The sequence below is a fragment of the Ixodes scapularis genome, unplaced genomic scaffold (assembly GCF_016920785.2).
Source record: "Ixodes scapularis isolate PalLabHiFi unplaced genomic scaffold, ASM1692078v2 PGA_scaffold2__306_contigs__length_199485367, whole genome shotgun sequence".
Taxonomy (NCBI): Eukaryota; Metazoa; Arthropoda; class Arachnida; order Ixodida; family Ixodidae; genus Ixodes; species Ixodes scapularis.
Window position 1 is genome coordinate 138,742,874 of NW_024609857.1, and position 9,971 is coordinate 138,752,844.

The 9,971-nt window shown below is 48.3% G+C and overlaps 2 pseudogenes; both read right to left on the reverse strand.

The window, feature by feature from the left end:
* Positions 1–362: 362 nt before the first annotated feature.
* Positions 363–3,615, reverse strand: LOC115318316 (annotated as a pseudogene).
* A 3,052-nt stretch (positions 3,616–6,667) lies between these two features.
* Positions 6,668–7,760, reverse strand: LOC115318317 (annotated as a pseudogene).
* Positions 7,761–9,971: the final 2,211 nt, after the last annotated feature.

Below are 9,971 nucleotides of genomic sequence, written 5' to 3' on the forward strand. Positions count from 1 at the left end.
ATCAATCGGCTGTGTTGATCGCAAAAAATAAGTTGTAAGAGTGTACATTTCTTAGTTTTCCGGCTGTGTCATGTGCAATATATTGCACATTGGGATTTAGTTCACACAGAATCTGGTAAAATTTAAAAGATCGAGAATATAAACTTTATTGCGATATACATTAACGGTCCTAGCTGTGAAAAAACTTAAAACAATTGCGTGAAAATGTGATGCAAAAAAACATGTTACAGTGTGTGTAACGGAACTTTGTGCGTTGAGAACACCAGGGTTTCGGTATCTGGAAGCTGACCTTTGGTCTGACAGTTCTAACACATGTCATGCTCCCGCGGTCCTGACCATAGCAGGAGGCAGAGGTGTCGTCATCATACAAGGGCGCTTTCTGGGGGCTCATCTTCACTTTCATCATCGCTTGTTTCTTCTGTTAGCAAGTGATGCGCGATTGACAATTTGAAATCAAGGAGCTTCAGTTGCTGTTTCCTTGGGACTTCCAGAAGTTGACAATCTTCCTTGTACCACAACCATGAAGGTGTCCAGTCTGTTCGGGAATCAGGGCGAGAAAGTGGTGCACAAGGAACATCAGGGAGAACAGACGTAAATAGGGCACCTTGCCTCCAAGGTGGCAGTCTTTTGGCTTGCTGATGTCTCGTTCTTGGAGTCGTCATCGCCTGATGATTCTGAAAATGTTTAAATATTGTTTTTAAACATTATGATTTACACCTGATACACATGTACCCACCTGTCAGATACTCTTCTGAATCGGCTGGTTGCAGTAATGTTGCATCATCTTCTTCGTCTGACAAGTCAATGTCCGAGGCGTCTTGGCTAGCAATAGCCTCCAAAATTTCTTCCGCGGTTACTTTACGTGATCTTGAAATCGACAGATAAAAGACAAAATTTGTCATTTGTCCGTCATTTATTAGAACCAGAACAAATTAAATAATTAAAACAGTATATCAACTAAAATCCTATGTGTACACCGGCTAGAAGCATCACCAGCAGTGTTTACCGAAACAAACCAAATATCTGTCAACTGAGACCCAGTGTGCAACAGAATGTACACAGAACAAAATAGCTGCATTGCACATAGTTGAGTCAAGCGTCACAGGAAAAACCATGCTAAAAGCAATCCTGTAACGTTTATGGCCATGTTCGTAGCGAAAGTAGAGTGTTTCAGTCTACTGATTCACATAAAAGAGTCCTTACTTGGCCCAGTCGCGTAGAACGTCTTGGTTGACATGGACTCCATCTTCAAACCTTCCTGACGGAATTTCTGTTGTGCTGGGTTCTTTCCCACTACACCAGATGGCAGTACACGGCCGTATAATATATTGCACAGCAGGACTCTGTTTGGTCGGGCTTTTGAGCATGTAAACTTGATGAACCGAGTGTGCAATATAATGCAGGCGGGGACTCACGAGGATATACAAATAAAAGTTAAGAAATATTTTGCTACGGTACAAACTAACATACTTATGATGCAATATCTTAGAGTTCCTGAAGGATTAAGTTTTTCATAATCCAGAATCCATAGCAATACCACTAACATGGTGCATTACTAGCCAGAGTAGAACAGTCTCGACTTGATTGGAGAATCAAGGGAGATGACTACGAAAATATTTATACGAAAATATTATGGCCATTTTACATGCATGTTTACAAACCACATATTTTGCTTAACCCTTTGCGGTCCGAAATATTTACCAATTCGGTGGCTTTTTCGGTCAGAAACTATATTATGCATATTACTAGTAGACAAAGAAAAAGTGGAGTTGTGTACAAAGGAAACATGAGACGTTTATTTCTGGCAATTATTCTCTTTCCCATGAGTTCATTGTGTGGAACCTCTCAAAGCACTCTCCTGGGTGCAGGCCGGGGTTCTTGGAGCACGTCTTGCAGAAGAACACTGTTTTCCTTCTTCCACCTTTTGTCTTGCAGTCACTACAGACAGCGCAGTCCTTGCTGCCACGTCCGTCTATTTTGTGAATAAAGTGTGGCTTGCCATCCAGTCTTTCCTCGGTATCCGACTGGGATGCCTGACCTCTCTTTTCGCTTTGAACTTGTCGGTCTGCTACGAGCTGGTCAATCAGGTTCTAACGGTAGCGGAGGTGGCGAGGCGTCTTTTGTCCATGTGCAGCCTGCTCCATCTAAACGAATCCAAATGAAGAGCTCCCTCCACCATTTGATGGACTTTCTTGTGAAGCTGTAGCTGGCAATGTAGTGGTCAGCCCTGTCGACTGCCCCCATGTTCTCAGTGTAGTCGCAGATGAGAATAGGCTTGTCTAGCGTGAGGGTTTGGCCTCGTGCTTGCCTTGTCACTTGCTTCGTGGCGGGATTGTGAGCGGAGCTCACTACAGTGACTTGGCGCTTGTCGTGCCATGCAAGTGCCATGTAGGAGTTTCCTTGCCGATAGGCAGCCACATCGCCTTTCTTCATTTTTTTTCTTTAGTTGTTGTGGCATGTTCTTCCTGCTCGTCATGGCAGTCCCGGTCAGCAACACATCCTGGGCAAGACACTCCTTTGCGAGCTGTGGCGACGTGTAGAATCGGTCCGTGTACATGTGATAGCCACTTCCTCCAGAGGCGTGCATGACTTTCTCGAGGAGGTGTAGGACAATCCGAAAGGTGAATGGCAGATTCAAGTGGCAGAGGCTCTCTGTGGTGGTGCTGCCGTAGTACGATTCAAACGCCGACACAAAACCGGTCGCGCAGTCGACCAGTACATAGACCCTAAGGCCCCACTTTGCGTCGGCTTCTGGGGGTTATAGCACTTGAAGGATATACGACCCTTGAGACCGACAGTGCTCTCGTCAACGCAGATCTTTAATCCAGCCTTGAAATGCTCTCTGCATTTTATGTTGATGTACTTCACAATGTTTCTGACCTTGCTGCCGCGTGTTGGTAAGGTTTGAGAACTTTGACAGTCTGGGGTGCAACATCCAGAAGATTTGTAGAAATTTTGTACGAGAGAAGACTGATGGAAAGAACGGCATCTTGTTCAGGATGTCCTGTGAGAAGTATTCCTTGATGTCGGGCTTTGGGTTCAGTGCCATGTTCATCAGTACACCAAGGAAGGCTTTGAACTCAGGCACTGTGACATCTTCCCAGCTTTTCCACACGGACTGTTCCAGAAGGGGCTGAGCGTTCGCAATTTTTTCCCATGCATACCTGTTGGTTTCTTGCACAATTTCTCCCATCAGTTCGTCCGTGAAAAACAGCTGAAAGTAGTCCAGTTCAGAGTGGAGATTCGAGATGTGTGCCTGTGCCCCTGGACTGCTGACAGTGAATGGAACAGCAGGAAAATTGGTAAGGTCTCGAGTGTAAGGCCTCCAGGAAGGTCCACGTGGTGGAGCATCTCCACAATTGCCACCTCCTGCAGCGTCTTCGTCCTCATCGGTAAGCTCGCTGTCAGTAGAGCTCATTTCATCTTCTGAAGGAGGAATATAGATCTCTTCTTCACTGAAATCATCTTCGCTTTCAGCGAATTCGTGCGAAGAGTTTCCGTAAAAAGTGCACGGAGAAAAGGAAGCAATGCTGTCTCGTCAACGCGCGGGCGTTCATCGCGCAGGACGCGGGTTTGTTAAAAAAACATTCCGTCGTTTATGTAATGTGCTGCCATCTCTGAGAGACGGAGAAAAGCTGCCCGAATGAAGACTTCAAATTCCCTCCCATAGATGGCACCACCAAACCGCGAGCGCATGATTTGGCCACGCTCGACGGATTGTCGGGTGACGCCCGACACCTGACCGCAACAAAAGTCCAGTGATGTCGGGCGAGGCTTGACTCATGACCGCAAAGGGTTAAAACTGATCCAGTAATTCTTCAGATTCTTGGCAGCTGACGAATTAAAAAAAGGAAGTTGCCATCATTTATAATTACCAATGAAGGTGTGGAATGAAAACAGCTTACCAACAGCCACAGTGCAGAGCTGCGTGCCCCTGAACGGCCACTTGTTGCCCCTGTGGCCACAAATTCTGAAGTTCACCTGCACCTGCTTCACAGGAGCCACTCTAAGGTGCGACGCACAGCTTCTACAATGGTCGTGCCACCCAGGCAGGAGAGTTGCTCTTTCTACACGAAAAAAAGGAAAATATTGCACTTTAAGAATCAAAGGTAATTTAATATGAGTAAGATGAAAACTGACATGATATGGTTTTCATCTCACCTAAGTGAAAGGATAATGGGCAATTGCCGTAATTTTTTTGACAGTATTCACTACACTATTATATAAAAGAAAGTACTGAAGATTTAACGATAATAAACCCTGGAGAAGGGGAACAACGCAGGTAGCATGCTATGTTGGCCGATACTGTGATTATGTCGGCCAGCCTGGGTGGCACGACCATTGTAGAAGCTGTACGGCGGATCCCGGCCAGGGACGCCGTTAAGAAACTGGCCCTGGCCGATATCGGGTGCTCACTGTCTAAACTGGCCAGTACCAGTCGGAAATATCTTGATACCGGCCGACATTATTTTCTTGCTGTAGTCACCGGCCAGTCTGGCCATGGAATTTCTGGTGACTGGCCGCTATTGTTTTCTTGCTGTACTCACTGGCCAGTCTAGCCATTTAGTTTCCGGTGACTGGCCGACATTGTTTTCTTGCTGTAGTCGCCGGCCACTCTAGCCATGAAGTTTCCGCTCACTGGCCGACATTGTTTTCTTGCTGTAATCACCGGCCAGTTCTGCCATGGAGTTCCCGGTGACTGGCCGACATCGTTCTCTTGCTGTAATCGCAGGCCAGTTCAGTTTCATAATTCCCGGACACTGGCCAGCTTCGTTTTCTCGCTGCTTTCACTGGCCATTCCAGCCATGCAAGTTTTGATAAGGAACCATCAGCTTTTTCACTGATATAGAAACTATATGGTGGTTACAAATGACCGTTATGTTCGACATGTCTTCAGAATGATAAAAGGTGACACCTAATATTGTACTTAGCCTAATATTAACGCTGCATCATCCTTACACCGGTTAAGTAAGGCTTATTTCAGTTTTGCTGAATAGGATGGGATCAAACGTGGCCGTGGAAAGAAAATTCAGTTTGGTTTACATCTATTAATCTTTTAGAGCGCAGCTTTTAGGCACCCGTTTCCGGCTTGAGCGGCGTCGGCGTGACTGCGCGTTGCATTATGGGAAACGTCCCATAATGCAATGCGCGGGTCTCACTTGTAACCCGCACGTTGCATAATGGGACGTTTCCCATAATGAAGTGACGTGTGACGTAACAAGGCTCCCGCGCGTGCATTATGGGAAACGTCCCTTGCTGCAACGTGCGGGTGGGCAACGCCGACCGCGTCAGCGTAATTGCGCATTGCATTATGGGAAACGTCCCATAATGACGTCACGTGACGTCACGTGTTGCGTCACGAGGGTCACGAGTGACGTCACGAGGGTTCCGCGCATTGCATTATGGGAAACGTCCCATAATGCAACGCGCGGGTCACTCGTGACCCGCACATTGCATCATGGGACGTTTCCCATAATGACGTCATGCGTGACGTCACTGTCACTAGTTAAGGTCACGACAAAGGTATGCCTCCTCCTCTGTAACCTCCCTTCCTCCTCAAGAGCTACACTCTAATTCAGCATTACAGGGAGTTGTAAACGTCTTTAATTTTTTCACTTGGAAACTATATGATGGTTACAGCTTACAAATTACCGTTATGTTGGACATGTCTTCAATGTGCTAAACGGTGGCACCTAAAATTATACTTAGCCTAATATTAACGCCGTGTTATCCTTACACCAGTTACGAAGGGTTTAATTATTTTAGTTTTGTTAAATAGAATGTGATCAGACATGGCTATGGAATGAAAATTTAGTTTGGTTTACACCTATTAATCTCTTTCACTATTGGACCAATCATGTAAGCAACCACTGTCCATGCTCTTTTATATTTCCTCTCCCTTGATTTGAGTATTCAAGACAAAAAGTTTCAGACGATGATTAAAATTGACTTGAGAAAGCAGTTTTTTTTTTTTACTTGTTTGAAGTGCACATACCTAACAGCAACGGAGAAACAATTCTTTCAAGGTAATTTTTTGCAAAGTATGGTTTTAACCATGCTATGAGCTAGTGCGCACCAAGACTGGCCTCGCTCAATGCACGATCCAGCTTACTACAATCAGAGCCGTATATGTAGAGTTCCTCCTCATTTGTCTCGTATACAGCGTGCAAAGACAGAGACGCAGCGCTTCGGTGTGCCAAAGAAGCTTTGATCACGCCGCGAAACTTACTTTCGACGAGTTGTGCCTTTTTTCTGCGTCACTGCGCTTCCGTAAAAATTTCCATGCAAGTTTCACGGCTTACACAGGGTTTTAAAAAACTTCTTCGGCGAATGACAACAGACGAGTAGAAAACGCGTCTTCAGCATGCTGCCGCCAGCCTCCGCAACGCTCCGAAAACATAATTTTTCGACATGCTAGATGGCCGTTCTGCAACAACCAAGTGGGGATGCACGATCCACTCTCATTCCCTCACTCTAAATTCCACAAGTAGGTATGCTTGAAGTAAGTTGTTTTTATAGCACTAAACAACAGCAGTATATTAATTTTGTGAGATCTTGGGCTAAGTGGATGTCACTCGTATCAACAACAATATGCTGTTAAACTCCTGTTAATTTATATTGACTAAATAAACATGAAACTCATCTTTAGGAACAAACTAGGCCGAATTCATGAAAAATACAAAATACCAAAACCTGCATGCTTCACAAGTGTGTCAAGAGAAAACTTGGTGGTTGTATTCTGGACGTCTGTCCTGTAGATTTCAATTGCAAACAAGTGCACTGGGGGCCTTGAAAAAATCTCTTGGATTTGTCAAAGCTGCTACATCACAGCTGATCCTACAAACCTTGACAATGACAGCTGGTTGGTCATTCAACAGGTAACATTGTCCTTCCTTGATGGCATCAGCCTTGGTTGCAGTCTGGAATGATGCGAGTCCAGCACGCTCAGAAAGTCTGCGACTAACCTGAGCCAGGGGGTTGTGAGTGCGCAGCATTCTCTTCAGCTTACCGAGAAAATTCTCGAAACCAAACACACTAAATGCATCAAGGGGCCCGTGAATCAAGCACTCTTCAGCAAGGTGGCGGAGGGTGTGTACATTATAAATCAGCTGTTTAGGCCCATACAGTGTGGAAGTGCCAAATTGCTGCACAAAATAGTGCAGCAGGCCTCTCGCAAAGCTGTTGTTGCAAACGTAGTACGCTGGTGGTGCAAGGATCCTGACGGCCACGTGGAGAAGGAGAAAATGTTCGTAGTGGGTCTCCGGAAGAAGAGACTTCAGCACTGCACGTCCCACATAAAGGAGGAAAGACCTCAGTTCTGTGGCCTTCCACCTACCTAGTTCATTCACACCTCTTGGCTTCCTTTGAAAGTCTGACGGGAACTCCTTGGCACAGGCAACAAGTTTTCTGCTGAGGTCACGCTGTTGACCAACACTTAGAGTTCCACGACCACCGGTTCAACTTCTCAACAAGCGACGCATCACTCCAAGGCATACCAAGGGCATATAGTCAAGGGGGAAAATTGTGACCAAGGTCATGTCGAGGTCAGCAACTGGGGAGTCAGCGATGTGGTGCGCTGGATCCGCTTGATATCGAAATGTCTCATTTGTGCAAAGCAGTGCATTTAGTTCAGGGAAGGTAACTCGTCCTTCAACATACTGTCCTTGTTGGGAGCACCGCTCGCAATCATGGTATCCAGCGTGGTTCTTGATTTGCTTCACAAAGCTCCTGACCGGGGCATCGTAGACCGTGGCTATCATTGTCAACGTCAATGTGGTGTTTAAACACCATACCGTTGGTCTTCAGCTCCTGCACTTTGTCTAAGAAAGGTCGCAGGAAGGTCTCGAGGTTTGGTGGCTCGCCTGAGTCGCATAAGAGGCTTACGACGAAAGGTATGGAATCGCTGCAGTTGGTTACACGGCAAAGAATGGGCCAGAAGCCGACGCTTGAGCTCTTGAAAAGTGGCAGTCTATCGGTGCTCGCTTGAAGATGCAACTCTTGTGGCAGGAGAGCATCATCCAGCGATTCCGTAAGGCCTTTCACCAAGCCGAAATGTATGAATATGTTGGCCTTCCCAAGTTGAGCCTTCCTTTCCGTGCCCAAGATGGTTCGGGCGTCTTTAGAACGTCATGGCCCCACCTTCGCAGTGTGGCCGCAAAGGTGTTGACGGCATCGTGCGTAAGTTGAAATCTTCCGCTAGGTTGGCCAGTTCCTCCGTGGCCAAAAGTTCTGGTTGCTCGGAAGAGGGTTCATCATCGACATCTGAGCAGGAGTCGCTACTCCTTTGCTCGGTTGGCAGGTCATCTCTATTCGTGTCGTGGTCACTTTCATTTTCATTGCTGCTTGAGGAAGTACTTGCGTACGACTCGGGCAGAGAATCGTTTGTGGAATAAGCAGCACCAATGCTCATGCAAGGCGTGGCGGTCGCGGCGGTGCTGGCCGTGATGTCCTGCATAATGGTCTGATATTGCTCCTGAAGAACCCGTGATTTCTTCCATCGCGAGCTCATTGTGAGACACTCAGTCGACTTGTCGAGAAGGAACGTCGCGTGAGATAGTTCAGGCGTTGATTCACGCACAACATTCCGAGCAGACATAATGTTCTCCAGCGTTTTTATCGACATCCTGTTTCGCCGTCTTTGTGAGGGTGACCTGGCTGAACACGCGTTCTACTGCAGCGTTGGACAATGGTAACCTCAGCAACATACCTTCCACTGTATTAATGGGATGCTTAGTATCGGGGCATGGTGACCAGAATGACGTCACGGGAAAACTATAAAGATTTAAACACAAAGTTTATGTGCACGCCAATCAAGAGACAACCTAAAGACTGTGCAAAACAGACTGTGCAAAACAGGCGGCGACGCCGCTCAGGCTGGAAACGGGCCCCTAAGAGCTGCGCTCTAAAAGAACCCTTACGAGGCCCTGGCCTTCTAGGAACCTCGATGCTCCTCCGCCCGAATGTCGGGCTATGTCCCATATTTCAGCACGCCCGCTCGCACGGGCGATCCCCCCAAGGCAATGTTGCTCGTCCGAAGGGGACTTACACAGAACAAGCCCGCACTTCCCAACACCCAAGGCGTGGCGGGGATGGTGGGAGTGACACTGCAACTCGCTGATGGCCCTCTCCACATTGTCTCTGTGTGTACACTTAGGGCAAGCAGCGACAAGAAACATTGGAGAGAGTCGACCTCCTCAACATCACGGCGGCTTCCCCCACCTACGTCGGCCCCGGTGCGGGGGGCAGCATAATTGACCTGACCCTCGCCACACCTGGACTACGCCTCTCAGCGCACCCACTGCCAGACAGCTGGGGCAGTGACAACCTGCCCATCGAGGTGGGCACCCCCAAGAAGGCCCCAATGAAGACCTGTAAAGTCACAGATTGGGACCACTACCGTGCACTGATTGCAGAAGGGGTTGCGGCCGGCCTGCCCCTCGGCGCCCAACTCATCGAGGAAGCCATGAGAGCGGTCACAAGGACCGTGCAAGTGCACTGCACCCGCCCCAACCCCGACCTTCTGTGGCTCAGACTCCGCGCCCGTAGAAGTCAGGCCCAGCGTCGCTCATGGTGTACCAAACACCCTGAAGACATCCTTGCGTACAAGTGTCTCGATGCGGACTTCAAGCGCCATGGGCGACGACTGGCCAGGAGACAATGGCGTCTCTTGTGCGCCTCCTTCGGAGAACCCAGGGGGGGGGGAAAGGAGCATGGAAAATGGTCCGAGTGCTGGGCGGCCTCCCGGTCCCGCGCAGCCCCATACTCTGCCTGGCCGCACAGCTGCATCTCTCCCCAACTGAGATGGTGGACTTCCTGGCGGACTCGCTGTTTACGGCCCCCACCCCTTCTGCCCCCGGCTCGCCCCCTCCCATGTGGTGGACGTTCGAGGCCCCGTCGGCCCCTACCATGCAGGCCCCCGACGCGGACTTTAGGCTTCACGAGCTGCAGCACGCGCTGCGGTCAGCCCCGAG